The sequence below is a fragment of the Schistocerca americana genome, chromosome X (genome assembly GCF_021461395.2).
Source record: "Schistocerca americana isolate TAMUIC-IGC-003095 chromosome X, iqSchAmer2.1, whole genome shotgun sequence".
NCBI lineage: Eukaryota > Metazoa > Arthropoda > Insecta > Orthoptera > Acrididae > Schistocerca > Schistocerca americana.
The window spans coordinates 499,901,500-499,922,090 of record NC_060130.1 but is presented as its reverse complement, the minus strand read 5'-3'; the positions used below and the strand labels follow the sequence as shown (position 1 = coordinate 499,922,090).

The 20,591-nt window shown below is 41.9% G+C and overlaps 1 long non-coding RNA gene across 1 annotated transcript; it reads left to right on the top strand.

Moving 5' to 3' along the window:
* The first annotated feature begins 4,040 nt into the window (after positions 1 to 4,040).
* Positions 4,041 to 18,907, top strand: LOC124554718. Its single transcript, XR_006968421.1, has 3 exons — positions 4,041 to 4,218; positions 9,577 to 9,725; positions 18,845 to 18,907. It is a non-coding gene; the product is annotated as an uncharacterized LOC124554718 (long non-coding RNA).
* Positions 18,908 to 20,591: the final 1,684 nt, after the last annotated feature.

Below are 20,591 nucleotides of genomic sequence, written 5' to 3'. Positions count from 1 at the left end.
ATATCAAGAGCTCAGATGGAAATCCAGTAATATGCAAAGAAGGGAAAGCAGAAAGGTGCAAGGAGTATATAGAGGGTCTATACAAGGGCGATGTTCTTGAGGACAATATTATATTAATGGAAGAGAATGTAGATGAAGATGAAATAGGAGATATGATACTGCGTGAAGAGTTTGACAGAGCACTAAATGACCTAAGTCGAAACAAGGCCCCGGGAGTAGACAACATCCCATTAGAACTAATGACAGCCTTGGGTGGGCCAGGCCTAACAAAACTCTAACGTCTAGTGAGCAAGATGTATGTCACAGGCGAAATACCCTCAGACTTCAAGAAGAATATAATAATTCCAATCCCAAAGAAAGCAGGTGTTGACAGATGTGAAAATTACCGAATTTTTCTGTTTAATAAACCACGGCTGCAAAATACTAACACAAATTCTTTACAGACGAATGGAAAACTGGTAGAAGCCGACCTCGGGGAAGATCAGTTTGGATTCCGTAGAAATGTTGGAACACGTGAGGCAATACTGACCCTACGACTTATCTTAGAAAATAGATTAAGGAAAGGCAAACCTACGTTTCTAGCATTTGTAGACTTAGAGAAAGTTTTTGGCAATGTTAAATAGAATACTCCCTTTCAAATTCTGAAGGTGGCAGGGATAAAATACAGGGAGCGAAAGGCTATTTACAGTTTGTACAGAAACCAGATAGAAGCTATAAGAGTCGAGGGGCATGAAAGGGAAGCAGTGGTTGGAAAGGGAGTGAGACAGGGTTGTAGCCTATCCCCGATGTTATTCAATCTGTATATCGAGCAAGCAGTAAAGGAAATAAAAGAAAAATTCGGAGCGGGAATTAAAATCCATAGAGAAGAAATAAAAACTTTGAGGTTCGCCGATGACATTGTAATTCTGTCAGAGACAGCAAAGGACTTGCAAGAGCAGTTGAACGGAATGGACAGTGTCTTGAAAGGAGGATATAAGATGAACATCAACAAAAGCAAAACGAGGATACTGGAATGTAGTCGAATTAATTCGGGTGATGCTGAGGGAATTAGATTAGGAAATGAGACACTTAAAGTAGTAAAGGAGTTTTGCTATTAGGGGTGCAAAATAACTGATGATGGTCGAAGTAGAGAGGATATGAAATGTAGACTGGCAGTGGCAAGGAAAGCGTTTATGAAGAAGAGAAATTTGCTAACATCGAGTAAAGTTTTAAGTGTCAGGAAGTTGTTTCTGAAAGTATTTGTATGGAGTGTAGTTATGTATGGAAGTGAAACGTGGACGATAAATGGTTTAGACAAGACGAGAATAGAGGCTTTCGAAATGTGGTGCTACAGAAGAATGCTGAAGATTAGATGGGCAGATCACATAACTAATGAGGAGGTACTGAGTAGAATTAAAGAGAAGAGAAATTTGTGGCACAACTTGACTAGAAGAAGGGATCGGTTGGTAGGGCATATTCTGCGGCATCAGGGGATCGTCAATTTAGTATTGGAGGGCAGCGTGGAGGGTAAAAATCGTAGACGGAGACGAAGAGATGAATACACTAAACAGATTCAGAAGGATGTAGGTTGCAATAGGTACTGGGAGATGAGGAAGCTTGCACAAGATAGAGTAGCGTAGTCCGCAGCTCGTGGTCGTGCGGTAGCGTTCTTGCTTCCCACGCCCGGGTTCGATTCGCGGCGGGGTCAGGTATTTTCTCTGCCTCGTGATTACTGGGTGTTGTGTGATGTCCTTAGGTTAGTTAGGTTTAAGTAGTTCTAAGTTCTAGGAGACTGATGACCATGGATTTTAAGTCCCATAGTGCTCAGAGCCAGAGTAGCATGGAGAGCTGCATATAACCAGTCTCTCGGCTGAAGACCACAACAACAAGAACAACAACAGCTAACAAGATAGATGCATACATAGCGAAATCTGAAGAAGAAAGGACGATACGAAACTTGAAGGCATCTCCTAGCTGGTCGCAGAAAAAATGTGAAGGCTTCTATGTTCTTCATTATCGTAGAGAGTATTACATGTACTTATTAACATTTGTGGACTTTCTGGTACACAAATATTTTATAAACATAAAGAAAGAAAAATTTTCTCGGTGTCTTACATTCTCCTACGGTATATTGGTCTACGATACTGGCTGTTAAATGATTAGTCATCAAGTCGTGCACAAGGTTAAGTCAGTTCAGGGGCGTGTCTGCCCGTGGGAATTGATGCAGCCACTGCTGGAGTGACGTCGCAGTTGGCTTGTATGATGTCAATTGGACGGTGACAACCGGCTGAGAGCGAGCTCCTGTTGTGCAGTTTGCAGCAGAGGTGGACATCGAGGCGTGGCCCGTCCAGGAGCGCAGCTAGGACAGCCGTGCGAGCCTTGCCTAGTAGAGTTGTGGCGATTCGTGAATGAGTCGTTCATTTGAACGACTCTAAATAAAGAATCGTAAGAATCGAATCGTCATACGGACGAATCGTCGTTCAAAAGAATCGTAAGAACGATTACGTGTTTCCGACTCGTGACGATTCCAAGTTCCAACGATTCATCGAGTCTTGGTACGCTATGCTTCGAAGGGAACTTCCGAATCTTGCCGAGTCGTGCCGAATGATTACGACCGCCAGATGGCAGTCAAGTGGAGGATACGTGTGAACAGAGGAAGTTCGGAACGAACAAACCAAGCTGACACTTGGCGGTGGCTGACTGGAACGAGCGTAAAGGCATTTCCCATTTACTGTCGCTACCATCAGCCACCGCGCCGACGTCAGTTTAGTTTGCGCGAGTAGTACACGAACTAGTGATGACAGAAACGATATACAGCGAGTACACAGCTCCCAATACACACGATTAAAATCAAGAAATCCAAGTATGATGAATAAATACGTGCCTCTAATTGTTGCAGATGCGAAGCAAAACACACACACCTTCTTTACACACGAGCAATAGCACTTGGATTATGTATTATATACCGCGTATCTCGAAAACGGCCCTAACGATTTGGATGAAATTTTGTTTTTAGACTGGTTTTTGCTTTTTGAGTTCACCTACATAGTTCCATTCTTTCGTAAGAAGTCAATTTTACAATATATATATCCTACATAGTTCCATTTGTAAAAACGCAATTTTATATTATAAAAACGCTATTTCACATGTTTTTATAACGCCATCTAGTAAAACTTTGTTGGTACGTATTGAATGTAGTTAAGGTTTTGGTTTTCATGTTTATCTGTATATAGGTGTCTTTCCTTACAGCATGCGATTTTACACAAAAGAGTTTTTTAAACAGAAACGCGAATTTCGTGTTTCTTGGGAACGGCTTTAACAGTTTGGATGAAATTTTATATTTAGATACGGATTTTGATTTTTAAGTTTATCTGTATTGGCGTGTTTCCTGAAAAACTCGATTTTACACAATAAGTATTTTATGTCGCAATTTCGTAAATCTTTGTTACTATTGGATGTTACAGTAGAGGTGTATCAAAATTTTGTGAGATGGCGGTATAACATTATCCGAATACGAAGACGTTGGACTTACCGTACATCCAATAGTAACAATCATCCTAGATATGTTTTAGGTTAGACATGGTGTCCTTTCATCAATTAAGGCATTACACGTATAAATCGAGAATCACACTTGTAACATGATATGCATGTTTACTTATAAATAAACTATTTCTGGCATATCTCGTCATGACACAGTTCGATTCTAACCCCATTGACACTTTCAGACATGTCCTGCCATCTGTGAGTAAGATGTAGAACTTTTTGCATTCCGTAAGAATCGTGCCATTGCAGACTAGAATGAATAGTGAAAGAATCGTGAACGAATCGTAGCAATCGATTCGCTATGTGAGATTGAATCGTAGGAATCGAATCGGGAAAAAGAATCGTGTTGCCCAACTCTATTGCCTAGCGCTTCCGTTTCAGCCGGTGCAGTCGCATTGAGGTCTGACGGGCCGCACGCAGCAGAGTCGTCTGGCCGCACCCGGCTACAGCAGCCTTGGGCCGAGCGAGTCCCTGACGTCACCCCAAGCGCCGAGCAGTGCTGTTGCGAAACAGCTGTATGCCACGGGCTCGGCAGACTCGCGCATGGAGATGCAGCCCACGGGCTGCGGTCTCACTGCTCCGCACTAAGCGAACCCGTGACGTCACTGCGCCAGTGCCGTGCGCAAACGCTGGCGTGCTGCTGCCTACGGGCTGTTGGTAGCACTGACCGCAGTTGTGAGCTACGGGCTGCGAGCGGTGAGTAGAGCAGAGTTTAGTTCAAATGTTCAAATGTGTGAGAAATCTTACGGTACTTAATTGCTAAGGTCTTCAGATCCTAAGCTTACACACAACTTAACCTAAATTATCCTAAGGACAAACACACACACCCAACGAGGGAGGACTCGAAACTCCACTTGGACCATCCGCACAGTCCATGACTGCAGCGCCTTAGACAGCCATTGTTTAGTGGAGTGGTGGGATTTCTTCATTTTTTCGTAACGCACAAAATAAGCTTGGAAACTAAACGTGGTTTGCAGAAGAAGGTGCGCATGTCAATAAGAGGGAAATAAAAGGAAAAATAATCAGTGGTGAGTGGAGAACCATACAGCCTGAAGCGAATTTTAAATGTTCGGTTTGGACCGTGTTAATTCTTGTCGTGGATGGCGTTAGGCAAAGCGTTCATTTTGTGTGCTGTTCGCTGTGCAATGGAATTTGCTCTCATGCTGAAATGTCAAGTGGCACTCCGCACATTTCTCGCCATCCATGTGTGTCTAATAAACAAGTGTCTTGTGTGGACGAGAAACGTCTTCCTAAACCTGTTCGGGAGATAACTGTCGATAAATGCGTGGCTATATGTGCACGAGACGTAAGGTCATACGGAGCTATAACATGTGAAGGTCGTATGGATCTTGTTCAGACGTTTATCAGCACTGCAAAGGCAATTATGTCTCACCCCACAACTGTGTGGTGGTACATAGCAGAAAGTGCTAAAAGCCTACGACATATAATTATGCCTGAGGTAATTGCTCATATAACAGAAGGTGAGTACTCAGCAACCGCAGACATGTGGACATCCAGTGCGAGAAGCAACAATTATCTGACATCTACTGTCTCCTGTTTCATTGACTGGACTCTCAGAATCCGCATTTTTTTACAACTCAGTTTTCAGATAAACCAAAAACGTGCGGTAATATTCTAAGAGAATTGTTTTGGCGATTTATGTCTCTTGGTACCCACCACTCTACTTTGAAAGACATGCGGCACACGGCTGATCAAGGTAACAACATTGTCTTTGCACTGCATGATTATTCACGATTGAATTGTTCCAGCAATATGCTAAATACAGTGCTAGGAAATAATTTTAATGAGGAGTATACAGGGTGAGTCACCTAACGTTACCGCTGGATATATTTCGTAAACCACTTCAAATACTGACGAATCGATTCCACAGACCGAACGTGAGGAGAGGGCCTAGTGTAATTGGTTAATACAAACCATAAAAAAATGCACAGAAGTATGTTTTTAACACAAACCTACGTTTTTTTAAATGGAACCCCGTTAGTTTTATTAGCACATCTGAACATATAAACAAATACGTAACCAGTGCCGTTTGTTGCATTGTAAAATGCTAATTACATCCAGAGATATTGTAACCTAAAGTTGACGCTTGAGTACCACTCCTCCGCTGTTCGATCGTGTGTATCGGAGATCACCGAATTACGTAGGGATCCAAAGGGAACGGTGATGGACCTTAGGTACAGAAGAGACTGGAACAGCACATTACGTTCACATGCTAACACTTTTTTATTGGTCTTTTTCACTGACGCACATGTACATTATCATGAGGGGTGAGGTACACGTACACATGTGGTTTCCGTTTTCAATTATGGAGTGGAATAGAGTGTGTCCCGACATGTCAGGCCAATAGATGTTCAATGTGGTGGACATCATTTGCTACACACAATTGCAATCTCTGGCGTAATAAGTGTCGTACACGCCGCAGTACTGCCGCAGAAACCACGTGTGTATGTGTACCTCACCCCTCATGGTAATGTACATGTGCGTCAGTGAAAAAGACCAATAAAAAAGTGTTAGCATGTGAACGTAATGTGCTGTTCCAGTCTCTTCTGTACCTAAGGTCCATCACCGTTCCCTTTGGATCCCTACATAATTCGGTGATCTCCGATACACACGATCGAACAGCGGAGGAGTGGTACTCTAGCGTCAACTTTAGGTTACAATATCTCCGGATGTAATTAGCATTTTACAATGCAACAAACGGCACTGATTACGTATTTGTTTATATGTTCAGATGTGCTAATAAAACTAACGGGGTTCCATTTAAAAAAACGTAGGTTTGTGTTAAAAAACATACTTCTGTGCATTTTTTTATGGTTTGTATTAACCAATTACACTCGCCCCTCTCCTCACGTTCGGTCTGTGGAATCGATTCGTCAGTATTTGATGTGGTTTACGAAATATATCCAGCGGTAACGTTAGGTGACTCACCCTGTATACGCGCCAATTATTCATAAGTTCGTGGTCTTTTGAAGGGGCGAAAGAAAGCTTGACTTACGTGAAGAAAAGTTGTTTTCTTAATGCTCTTGGTAGATAAATGAGCCAGTCTAACGATAGTCGCTGGAATAAGCAGTTGACAATGTTAGAATGTCTTTGTGGGAAAAGCTCTCTGAGAAGGGAGAAATAGCCAGAAATGAAGAAACTGATATCACGCTGTTGAAAGAACTTTTCACAGTGTGTTTGCAATTCTATTACTGTAATTCTTATGCGCAATCGTTTATTTTATAGCATTTAAAACATAAGGATTTTTGTAGCTCTTCAAACCGGCGTCTAAGGAATTAGAACTGGAGAAATCACCTGCACTGCACCTGCTTTTGACGTGGACAATGAGAATGTTACAGGATTTGAGTCAGGCGCCCCAGGACAAAGAAGCTTCTGAAACTGCACTTTTACATAAACGCCTCGAATTATCCTTAGATGAAAAGCTATTGTCCAGGGATGCTGTGAGGTTGCAACTTTCCTCTGGCCACCATTCGTCATTTAAAAATGATATCTGAAGATAAGAGTCGTAAAGTCATGAATACGATACAATAGTTTTCCTTCCTCACACTTCTCTAATCCCACAATATACTCTAACGACATTTCCCTTTACTGCATCTCCAACCATCTTCTGTCTTTGTTCTCGCTAGTGGGTTCGAATGGAACTGGCTTACTTTTCGATCTAGATATAGTTATCTCAATGTACTCTGCTCTTCTGCAACTTTCAAAAATAAAGTCTAATGTTGTGAAACAGGGGAGACGCTGTTTCCTACATGTTCCTCCACAACTGGTAACACGTGAATTTTTGGGAATCCATGTTGTCCTAAATGAAAGTTTGAATTTTTGCCGTGTATGCACTGAAATATGAATTTTGCTGTCCTCAGGTAAAACGAAGAGAGGTATAATGGGACTGGACATGTATTTCACAGCCATATCCCATCAAAGAACAAATCTTGTTGAAGCACATAAATTCTGCTACTCCATCCGATGAATTTCTAGTTGTGCAATGGGAAGATGGGAGTGAGACATTCGGGTAGCCTACACTCGGTGTTATTCAACATCTACACTGAACAAGCAGTAAAGCATAAAATGATAAATTTGTAAATAGAATTAAATATCAGGGAGAAGCAATAAACATTTAGAAATTTAGAAGTTTACCAGTGACACTGCAGTTCTGTCAGAGACAGCAAAGAACTTGGAATAACAGTTGAATGGAACAGATAGTGCCCCGAAAAAGGCATATAAAATACCCCTCAATCAAACTACATGAAAGGTAATGGTACGTATTCGAATTAAACTTAGCAGTACCAATGGATTATCCATAACATGCACTACAAAACAGGGGCGTAATATATGACCAACACAAAGATATACGGATTTCGTTAATTTTCGTTGTCCTTTATGCACAACATTCTTTTTAAAGATGTATTTATGTGTAAGAATGGTCCTAAACCTGAAAATATGAATATGACACATGTTCTGAAAATTCACAGCCACTGACAAGACCGAAATTTTTGCGTTAAGTTTTACTGAAAATTTGAAACAATTACGGAATCTGGTAGAAGAAATCGTTTATACATCAGAAATGTATTTTTTCGGAATTTTAAAATATAAAGAACTTGACTAGATTACAGTATTCTGAAAAGGTAGGCATAAACCACACCTTCCCTCTCCCTTGGTATTGCGAGGGTTATATCAGGTGGTGTTAAGGGATCTGATTACGAAATGAGACACTAAAAGGACTATTGGGCAGTAAAATATCTGATGAAGCCCGAAGCAGAGAGGATACAAAATGAATACTGACTATAACAAGAACAGTATTAATGAAAAAGAGGGATTTGCTAACATCGAATATAACATTAAGTGTTAGGAAGTATTTCTTGAAGGTATTTGTACGGTTTCCAAGATGCTGCTCCAGGCGGGAGTAAAAATGAATGTGCGCTATGGAAATTACTGAACGCGAAAAAGAAGATTTGGCTCTGCCTGAGTACCTCCTGAAGCAGATATTAGGATCTCTTAACGGTGATATTATTTCCACCTTCTGGCTCTTTAACATATAAATTACAACATAAAAATAAATGAATGATTAAGGGAACTAGTAACTACTAAATAATAAATGTTGTTTTATCTTATCCATTTATTGCAGATTAAAACGCCTTTCTTTATTAGAAATGTTATATAACGATGTGCAACGGACATAAAGAGATACAAATTAATTTGCTGAGTAATATCATTGATCTACTGTCCAATTGTGCCCTTTTTATGGCTACGCTATCTAATATAAATAACGCGTGATGACTCACGTCATCTACGTCCCAAACACTACAAGACACTACTTTCAAACTGATCTACAGCAGTGGGCAACCTCAGTGGAAATCAAACTTACATGATCACAGCTGTTTAGCCTTATAGCTGTAATAAGCCGAAGCAATTAGTAATATTACTGTATGTACTGCGTCCGGTGCGTGGGAGTGATGGTTCTCGTACACGTCTGCGTTGATGGAAGATCTCCAGCATCGAAATAAAAAACTCATTAAACACTAGGACGGCAGAAGGCGGACCTCTGACTAGTATAATCTAATACTATCTTCTCCTCTCTGTATTCTACAGACAACAAACGCGAACTCAGAGCCACAAGGACGGAATTCAGATTACGTCTCAACGTGAGTATAGATTGGAGAAGTGCACACACTCACTGAACGTTGCGTACTCATCGACGATTCTCTACATGGAGGCGAAGTCCAGAATCGTACAACACCTTCGGTCACCTAAAGCAACTTCCCAGTGCCTAATTCTCCCATATCAAGCAAACTGAGCCTTACTGATTTTGCCCGCATTTGTCCTATCATGATATACGAACCTTGCGACAGTATCTTTACTGGTGACAACTTCCCCTAACTTGAACATTATCCCCTTGAGTTCCACCGCTCGTCAAAGCAAGTCAGTTTCAGCATGATGCTTGATGATAAAGTTAAGCTCTAGGATTGCACAGTAGCCTTCACCTGCATCACGCATTACACTGCAAGTGAGAGCTAGCTCTGGTTGTGCAATTTGCAGCAGAGGTGGGCATCGAGGCGCGGCCTGTCCTGGAGCGCAGCCATGTAAGCCGTGCGTGCCTTGCCTCACGCTGCCGTTTCAACCAGGGCAGCTGCATCGAGATCCGACGGGCCGCAGGGTGTAGAGTCGTGCACAGAGGCAGGGAACTGGTAACTACTAAATATTATTGTTTTTTCTGCTTATACATTTATTTTAGATTAAAACCCCTTTGTATATTACAAATGTTTATATGTCGATGTGCAATGGCCATAAAGATATACAAATGAATTTCCTGACTAATGTTATTAATCAACTTCCCAAATGTGACCCTTTTGATGTCTACGCGATCTAATATAAATAATGGCAGATGACAGACGTCATCTACGTCCCAAGCACTAGAAGCCACTACTTTCTAAATGATCTACAATAGTGTGCAACCTCAGTAGAAATGAAACTTACATGATCACAGCTGTTTACCTTTATAGCCCTAATAAGCCGAAGCAATTAGCAATATCACAGTATGTACTGCGTCGCGTGCGACTGAGTGATGGTTCTCGTACACGTCTGCGACGATGGAAGATCTCCAGCCACAAAATAAAAAAACTCGTTCAAACACTAGGACGGCAGAACGCGATCCTCTGACAAGTATAATCTAATACTATCTTCTCCTCTCTGTATTCTACAGACACAAAACGCGAACTCCCAGTGACAAGGACGGCACTCAGATAACGTCTCAACGTGAATATAGACAGGAGAAGTGCTCTCAATCACTGAACGCTGCGGACTCAACGACGATTCCCTGCCCGTAGGCGAAGTCCATGATCGTATAAGTTAGCAACACCTTTGGTCACCTAAAGCAGCTTCCCAGTGCCTTGTGGCACTATATCATGCCAGTTAAGCCTTACTTATTTTGCCCGTATTTGTCCTATCATGATAAACGAACCTTGCGACAGTATTTCACTGGTGACAGCTTCCCCCAGCTAGAACATTATCCCCGTGAGTTCCACCGCGCGTCATCGAAAGTCAGTTTCGGCATGATGCTTGATGGGATAACCTAGCCTTGGGATTGCACAGCAGCCTTAGCCTGCATCACGCATTACACTGCAAGTGTTGTCACTTTCTTCAATCTCCTGATCCACTGGCAGAAGCCTTGTCGGCCCGATCATAAACCTTACAAACACATTTCCTCTTTCCTCCCCTCCCACTTTCTGAGGAGGCAATGCCGTCACAGATGGTGCCGAATCTGCGGCCTTCGGAAATACTACATGCGTCTGTAGCATTTCAGTACTCAAAACATCTTTCTATACAACCAGCCTTATTGATAGCTTTCTGCGTCACCCCTAAGTATCTACAACAAAATTACTGTCGGCAGTTGCACTCTGCAAGACACAAAAATCATTATCACATGCACTTCTCTCCACATCTGGTCCAGGCTGCAGAAATTCGCAACCTCTCCGCCAAGGTATACCTCACTAATTATGCAAATAACAAATGAGAACAAAACAGTACGACGACAAGGACACTTAATCTAATCCTTTCCTAACACTTAGTGTTACTTAACTTCTCCACCTGAGCGGCTACTCATGACTACGACTTTACTTGCTTAAACGCAGTAGCCACATTTATTGCTCATAATGAAGTACATTCCCCATTGAAAACGGCATAATGTACCACAAAACTCCGACTTCTAAACGAAATTCATCTTCCCCTACCAAGAAGCTACACATGGCTAACACCTTATACCCTTCCACACTATGCGCCCCACCCATTGATAATAGGGAAAAATAACGTTCATATTTACACATCCTCAGAACACAGTCGGAATTTACTTGCCACATGTTACACATGAAAACCGAACTGAAAACCTGGTAGAAGCTGGACTGACTCGACGTGTGGGGGGGGGGGGGGGGGGAACAGCCAGTGCAATCATCCATTGTATACTGATGCTGTCTGTCGACGAAACTGCAACCTGAGGTAGTCGAGAGTCATCGTCTCCAGGGAGGGTGGCTGGTAAGGTTCCCCTGTCACTGAAATATAGTGGTGACACACACTTCTCACATCAAAATGTAGAGGTCGCCCTAGGGCGAAGCAAGCGCCAAAAGACTTCCCAAGCGCACCTAAGGCCTCCCCGGTTTGCCTGACAAACAGGTTCCAGGCACTGTCTGTGGCTGACGCTGTCGCTGAGCCAGATGCTGTCGCCTGTCCTGTTTCAGAGGACACCACTCAGCCTGCAAGATCTGGGCAATAACGGAGGGTGGGATTATTGGTAGTTGGGAGCTCCAACGTTAGGCGCGTTATGGGGCCTCTTGCTGACAAGGAGGGTAAGAAAAGCAATGTGCATTCCGTGTGCATACCGGGTGAAATCATTCCAGATGTGGAAAGGGTCCTCCCAGATGCCATGAAGAGCACAGGGTGCAGCCAACTGCAGGTGGTGTCTCACGTCGGTACCAATGATGTGTGTCACTTTGTATCAGAAGAGATTCTTTCTGGTTTCGAGCGGCTAACAGAAGTGGTAAAGGCTGACAGTCTTGCTTGCAAGATGAAAGCAAAGCTGACTATTTGCAGCATAGTCGACACGACCGATTGCGGACCTCTGGTACAGAACCGATTGGTGGGTCTGAATCAGAGCCTCAGACGGTTCTGCGACCGTGTAGGTTGCAGATTCCTCGACTTGTGCCAACGGGTGGTTGGGTTTCGGGTTCCGCTTAATAAGTCAGGTGTCCACTATACGCAGGAGGTAGCAGGGTCAGTGTGGCGTTGGGAAAGTACCAGAGCTCCAAGCGCTAATGGAAAGCACTTATTCTCAAATCGTTATAGGCCCCGAAAGCTCGCTAAAGTCGGATATAAGCTCAGCCGAAATTTTTGCGAAGAACCTAACGGCGTGCCGGCCGCGTTGGCCGAGCGGTTCTAGGCGTTTCAGTCCATAACTGCGAGACTCCTACGGTCGCAGGTTCGAATCCTGCCTCGGGGATGTATGTGTGTGATGTCCTTAGGTTAGTTAGGTATAAGTAGTTCTAAGTTCTAGGGAACTGATGACTTCTGATGTTAAGTCCCATAGTGCTCAGAGCCATTTTTGAACCTAACGGTGTTCCGAAAAGATAGGCTAAACACCGTTGGCGGTGGCGAGTTAGTTGCTGTCAGAAGTAGTTTAACTTGTCGCGAAATTGAAGTAGATACTTCCTGTAAGTTAGAATGGGCAGAGGCCATTGTTGGCAACCGGAATAAAATAATAATTCGATCCATTTATTGACCTCCCACTTCAGATGATACAGTTGCTGAAAGGTTCAAAGAAAACTTGAGGTTGATTTCAAACACGTACCCGACTCATACGATAATAGTTGGTGGTGACTTTAATTGACCCTCGATATGTTGGCGAAAATACATGTTTAATTCCGGAAGTACCCATAAAATATCATCCGAAATTTTGCTAAACACATTCTCTGAAAATTATTTCGAGAAGTTAGTTCATGAGCCCATACGAATAGTAAACGGTTGTGAAAACACACTTGACCTGTTAGCAACACATAATCCTGAGTTAATAACGAGTATCAAAACCGATATAGGGATTAGTGAACACACGGTTGTCGTAGCGACATTGAATACTGAAATCCCCAAATCCTCGAAAAATGAGCGAAAACTGTACATATTCAGAAAAGCAGATAACAATTCATTTGACGCTTTCCTGAGAGACAATCTCCACTCATTCCAAATTAATAATATAAGTGTAGAACTGATGTGGCTTCAATTCAAAGAAATAGGATCGGCAGCAATTGAGAGATTTATACCAAATAAACAAACAAACGGCGGAGCTGATCCTCCTTGGTACACAAAACTTGTTAGAAGACTGTTGCAGAAACAACGAAACAAACATGCCAAATTTAAACAGACGCAAAATCGCCAAGATTGGCGAACCTTTACAGGAGCTCGAAATGTAGCGCGGAGTTGAATGCGAGACGAATATAACAGTTTCCACAACGACACTTTGTCTCAAAACCTGGCAGAGAATCCAAAAAGATTCTGGTCGTACGTGAAGTACGAAATGGCTCTGAGCACTGTGGGACTCAACTTCTGAGTTCATTAGTCCCCTAGAACTCAGCGCTAGTTAAACCTAACTAACCGAAGGACATCACAAACACCCATGCCCGAGGCAGGATTCGAACCTGCGACCGCAGCGGTCTCGCGGTTCCAGACTGCAGCGCCTAGAACCGAACGGCCGCTTCGGCCGGCTATGTGAAGTACGTTAGCGGCAAGAAACAATCAATGCCTTCTCTGCGTGATAACAATGGAGTTACTATCGAAGACAGTGCTGCCAAAGCAGAGTTACTAACCACAGCCTTCCGAAATGCCTTCACAAAGAAGACGAAGTAAATAGCCCAGAATTCGAATCGAGAATAGCTGCCAACACGAGTAACGTAGAAGTAAATATCCTCGAATTAGTGAAGCAACTCAAATCACTTAATAAAAGCAAATCTTCTGGCCCAGACTGTATACCAGTTAGGTTCGTTTCCGAGTATGCTGATGCATTAGCTCCATACTTAACAATCATATACAACTGTTCGCTTGACGAAAGATCTGTACCCAAAGACTCGAAAGTTGCACAGGTCACACCAATACTCAAGAAAGATAGTAGGAGTAATCCAATAAATTACAGGCCGATATCGTTAACGTCGATATGCAGCAGGACTTTAGAATTTATATTTTGTTCGAACATTATGAATTACCTCGAAGGAAACGGTCTATTGACACACAGTTAACATGGGTTTAGAAAACATCGTTCCTGTGAAACACAACTAGCTCTTTATTCACACGAAGTGCTGAGTGCTATTGAGAAGGTATTTCAGATCGATTCCGTATTCCTGGATGTCCGGAAGGCTCTTGACATTGTACCACACCAGCTGCTCGTAGTGAAATTGCGTGCATATGGAATATCGTCTCAGTTATGTGACTGGATTTGCGATTTCGTATCAGGGAGGTCACAGTTCGTAGTAATTGACGGAAAGTCATCCAGTAATACAGAAGTGACTTCGGGCGTTCCCGAAGGTAATGTTATAGGCCCTTTGCTGTTCCTTATGTATATAAACGATTTGGGAGACAATCTGAGCAGCCGTCTTCGGTTGTTTTCAGATGACACTGTCGTTTATCGACTTGTGAAGTCATCAGATGATCAAAACAAACTGCAAAACGATTTAGAAGAAATAACTGAATGGTGCGAAAAGTGGCAGTTGACCCTAAATAACGGAATGTGTGAGGTCATCCACATGAGTGCTAAAAGGAACTCTTTAAAATTCGGTTACACGATAAATCAGTCTAATTTATAAGCCATGTATTCAACTAAATATCTAGGTATTAGAATTACAAACAACTTAAATTGGAAAGAGCACATAGAAAATGTTGTGGGGAAGGCTAAAGGAAGGCTGTGTTTTATTGCCAGGACACTTAGAAATGTAACAAACCTACTAAGGAGGACACTACGGTACAAATTGATACTACGCTTGTCCGTCCTATTTTAGAATACTGCTGCGCAGTGTGGGATCCTTACCAGATAGGACTCATGGAGTACATCGAAAAAGTTCAAAGAAAGGCAGCACGTTTTGTATTATCACGAAATACGTGAGAGAGTGTCACAGAAATGTACAGCATTTGAGCTGGAAATCATTAAAATAAATGCGTTTTTCGTTGCGACCGAATAGTCTCACAAAATTCCAATCACCAACTTTCTCCTCCGAATGCGAAAATATTTTGTTGGCACAGATCTACATAGGGAGGAACGATCACCACGATAAAATAAAACAAAATCAGAGCTCTTACGGAGAGATATAGATATTCATTCTTTCCGTGGGCTATACGTGATTGGAATAATAGAGAATTGTGAAGGTGGTTCGATGAACCCTCTGCCAGGCACTAAAATGTGATTTGTTTATCCATGTAGTGTAGATGTACATGTGGAGGTCTGAGTTGAATTGGTGGACTGTTGCCAGGATGATGATCGTTGGCTGCTCATAAAAAGTCCACTGTTAGTCAAACATTTTACTGAAGAACAAACTACAACATTCTGTGGTGCAACGTCTTCCACAGTGTCTGATGAAGGCAGCGAGTGTTAAGGAACTGTCGCAACAGGTGGCCATGGTCTCAAGCGACTGCTTTTATGGAAGAGGGATGTTTGCACCCTGTAGTTGGCCCGAAAGTGGCCCACTGGCTGGAAGATGCTCAGCCACATCACTGATTTTAACACCAGAAGCAGGGGCACACAGTTAGTGGAGGCGAAAACTCGTGGTGGCTGCTTGTAGCATCATGTCGCCTCGAGTAGCGGCATACACCTCTCCTCGTAAATAGTAGCTACCAGACTGAGACATCTTTGACTGAAAGTAATTGTAATTTATGTTGGGACAGAGCGTTCTTGCTTTGCAAATCACAGCTCGCAAACATGTAGACCATAAGAAATCTTGATTGGATGTGTAGTAACTGGCCTACAAACGCCTTTCTGCTGTGTCTTCGTAATAGCAGTGAAAGCCCCTTTTCTGTAGCACAACGTGGGTATCTGCCAGTGGCATTGCTGCATCTGACGTCATGGTGTTTGGTCAGGTCTGAGCTGGGCCACTAACAACGTCTTTTGCAATAGCCACTGCAATATCACTTTTGTATCCCGCCTGGAAGGCAGCGCGTGGTTCTGCTCCTGAAAACTGAAAGGTTGGCTGAATGAAGGTAGTGAGTAGGGGCAGGAAAAGGTGAAAATCTCTTGGTACTGCTCTTAGAAATTGTTTTACTATTTCACAATATTAACTGGATATATAACTTTGCACTGAGGTGCGAAGCCTTAGACCCGTCGTAAGTAGTACATAGTCTCAATAGCAAGCGAAGTGTCCTGGCCGTCTGCTCTTGATCAAAATGGGCAGAATCTGTCGCGGAGCTCGTAGACCCCACAGCAACGGCTAGAGGGCGCTGTCATCGGTGTCTGTCGTAGTGCCAACTTAAGAACTTCCACCTACGCCGTGGCATCGTAGCTATCGATACCACAATCACAATTTTACTCAGTAGCGCCGAAAATTAGTTGTGGCGCTGCAGATCGAATAACTGATAAGAAGATACTGAGTCGAACTGGGGAAAACAAGAAATTTATGGCACAACTTCGTTTCGTAGGGTATAGCGTGAGGCACCAAGGAATTGTCAGTTTGGTAATGGAGAGAAGTGTGTATATGTGGGTGTTGGGGAGGGGGTATTAAAATTGTAGAAGGAGACAAAGTCTTGAATAAAGGTAGCAGGTTCAAACTGAGGCACATTTCATTAGCTGTGCAGCGCTGAAGAGGCTTGCGCAGAATATACTACCTTGGGCAGCTGCATCAAACCAGTCTTCAGACTGAACACCACAACAACATCACTGGGGAAGCGGGGGGCGGGAGAAGTAGGCTTCTGGTCCACAATTTTGCAAGTTCTTTACTGGGAAAACTCATGAAAAAGGTAGGTCTCTTGTGATCCAGCATCCTCGGCTGTTGACATGGCAAAAGACGTTTCTCTATTGCTCTAAATTAACGGCGCTGCTCATTCTCTTATGAGAAAAGCTATTTATCTCACACTATTGGCCGATGCAACGAACTGAGGTAGCGGTTCTTGTATTCTTTTGTTGTTGTGAACGGAAATGTCTCTGGTATGACGTTAAATCGTATACACATGTGGAGTGACCACTGTACAAGCAACAATAGCAGCAACCTCTCTGGAAGGTGGATGAGCGAGTGGAAGTTGTGAGCTCTAACTGTTAGCTTGCCTGCTTGCGAATGTGGAAGGAAGATAGAGAATGTAAAGCAAATAGTCGTGATCAGCTACCACTTAACAGCAGGTAGTCAGCTCAGTAATGTCAATTGAAATTAACTGATCAGTGCTTGTTGATTCCTGTTGTGATTTCTTGCTACTCCAGATTAGTCTTCGAGAGAAACGTAAAGTTGCAGATGTAGCTCCAATGTAATTTTCATAAGGCAAGTGTATAACGTGATCGGTCGATCGCATTATGCTGTTTAGTTAATTGTCTATCGGACTTTGTTTCTGAAAGACTGTAAGTTCGCTGGTGCACCATAAAATAACAGATAATTGCTAATCAGTATCTAGATCACACCAATGGCAGACTGACTCCATGTCAGCAGTTTTGCATTTCTTTCATGAATGGCTGTACACAAAGCTGATAAAGACATTAATACAAATAGATATGTTTAGTTTGTTAAATTAACACATCTGAAAAGCATTAATTTATATAGACTTAAATATATTCACGGTTCTTAAAAGCTAAATAGATGACATCTCGTTGAAATCGGGTTTTCTACCGGATATCAGCGTCTTCCAAATACGATATTTCGACGTCATTACTTGACGTCTTCATCAGGTGTTCCCTGACTCTCAGGGAACACCTGATGAAGACGACGTCTTTGGAAGACGCTGATATCCGGCAGAAAACCCGATTTCCACGAGATGTCATCATATCGCCGGGAAAGTCTAAGAAATTACAGCTAAATGGATGCTTACATTGCGAAAGCTGAAGAACGATGGACGATAAAAAACATGAAGACATGTCCTAGCTGATCGCAGAAAAAAATGTGAAGGCTTCTCTGTTCTTTATTGTCATAGAAGGTATGACATGTACTTATTAACATTTGTGGACTCTCTGCTACACACACATTTCATAAACATATAGAAAAAAAATTTTCATGGTGTCTCATATTTGCCTATGATACATATGATTACGACACTCGCCGTTACAAAAGTAGTCATTCAAGTAGTAAGTACAACAAAACTACAAGATTGGCTAATACAAGAAAAAACAATACACGAATTGACATGTTTTAAATGAACGGTTTGACAAATCATTTTCATTGGCACAGGAGATATTTGTACAAGATACACTAACTTAAAATTTGTGAGGTATGATTGTTCTAAGGATAGGAGGGTAAGTCATTTCAGTGGAAAGGATACAATAGTTACCCTTCCTCATACTTCTACAATCCCAGAATACACTACAACGGCATTTCCCTTTACTGCATCTCCAACTGTCTTTTCTCTTTGTTCTCGCTAGTGGGTTCGAACGGAACTGGCTTATTTTCCGATCTCGAAATAGTTATCTCAATGTACTCTGCTCTTCTGGAAGTTACAAAAATTACATTTAATGTTCGAAAATAGGAGAGACGCTCATTCCTACATGTTCCTCTACAACTGGTAACACGTGAATCCTTGGGAATCCATGTTGTCCTAAATGAAAGTTTCGATTTTTGCCGTATATGCACTGAAATATGAATTTTACTGTCCTCAGGTAAAAAGAAGAACGGAGTAATGGGGCTGGACATGTATTTCACAGTCCCACCACAACCAAGAACAAATTTTGTTGAAGCACATAAATTCTGCTACTCCAGCTGCTGGATTTCTAGTTGTGCAATATGAAGATGGGAGTGAGACATTCGGGTACGGGTAGCCTTCACTCGATGTCATTCAACATCTACACCGAACAAGCAGTAAAGCATAGAAGGAAAAATTTGTAATCAGAATTAAATATCAGGGGGAAGCAATAAACATTTTGAAGTTTACCGGTGACAATGCTATTCTGTCAGAAACAGTAAAGAACGTGGAATAACAGTTGAATGGATTAGATAGTGCCCTGGAAAGGGATTATAAGATAACCCTCAATGGATCTAAATGAAAAGTAGTGGAATGTTGTCGAATTAACCATAGCAGTACAAACGGATTTTCCATAACGTGTACTACAAAATGAGGGCGTAATATACGACCAACACAAAGATATACGGATTTCGGTAATTTTCATTGTATTTTTCGCACAACATACTTTTTAAAGATATATTTATGTGTAAGAAGTGTCCTAAACCTGAAAATATGAATATGACACCTGTTCTGAAAATTCACATCCTGAAAAATTTAAAACAATTACGGAATCTGGTAGAAGAAATCACTAAAAACCATAAATATACTTTTTTTAAGATTTTTAAAATATATTGTACATGACTTGAATACAGTGTTCTGAAAAGGTACGTATGATGTAGCCCTTCCTTCCCCTTGGTATTGCGAGGGGTATATCAAGTAATGTTAAGGGAATCTGATTGCGAAATGAGACACTAAAAGGACTATTGGGCAGCAAAATAACTTACGATGGGCGAAGTAGAAAGGATATAAAATGAAGACTGACTATAGCGAGAAAAGTATTAGATAGGGAGATGCTAACATCGAATATAAATTTAAGTGTTAGGAAGTATTTCTTGAAATTATTTGTGTGGTTTGCAAGATGCTACTCCAGGTGGGTGTAAAATTGAATGTGCGCAATGGAAAATACAGAACGCAGAAATAAAGATTTGGTCCTGTCTGACTGCCCCCCCCCCCCTGAAGCACGTCTTAGGATCTCTTAACATAATTATTATTTCCTTCTTCTTGCTCTTTAACAGATAAATTACAACATAAAAATAATTGAATGATTAAGGGATCTAGTAACTACTAAATAATAAATGTTGTTTCTGCTTATATATTTATTGTAGATTTAAACACCTTTATATATTACAGATGTTTATATGTCCAAGTACAATGGACATAGAGATAGAAGTAAATTTCCTGTCTAATATTATTGATCAACTGCCCAAATGGGCCGATTTTGTGGCTACGCGACCTAATATAAATAACACGAGATGACTGATATCATCTACGTCCCAAACACTAGAAGACACTACTATCAAAGATGATCTACAGTGGTGTGCAACGTCAGTGGAAATGAAACTTACATGATCACAGTTGTTTAGCTTTATAGCCCTAATAAGCCGAATCAATTAGCATTATCACCGTATGTACTGCGTCTGCTGCGTCAGAGTGATGGTTCTGGTGCACGTCTGCGGCGATGGAGGAACTCCAGCCACAAAATAAAAAAACTCATTAAACACTAGGACGGCAGGAGGCTGTCGTCTGACTAGTATAATCTAATACTATCTTCTCCTCTCTGTATTCTACAGACAAAAAACGCGAACTCCCAGCCACAAGGAAGAAATTCAGATGTCTCAACGTGA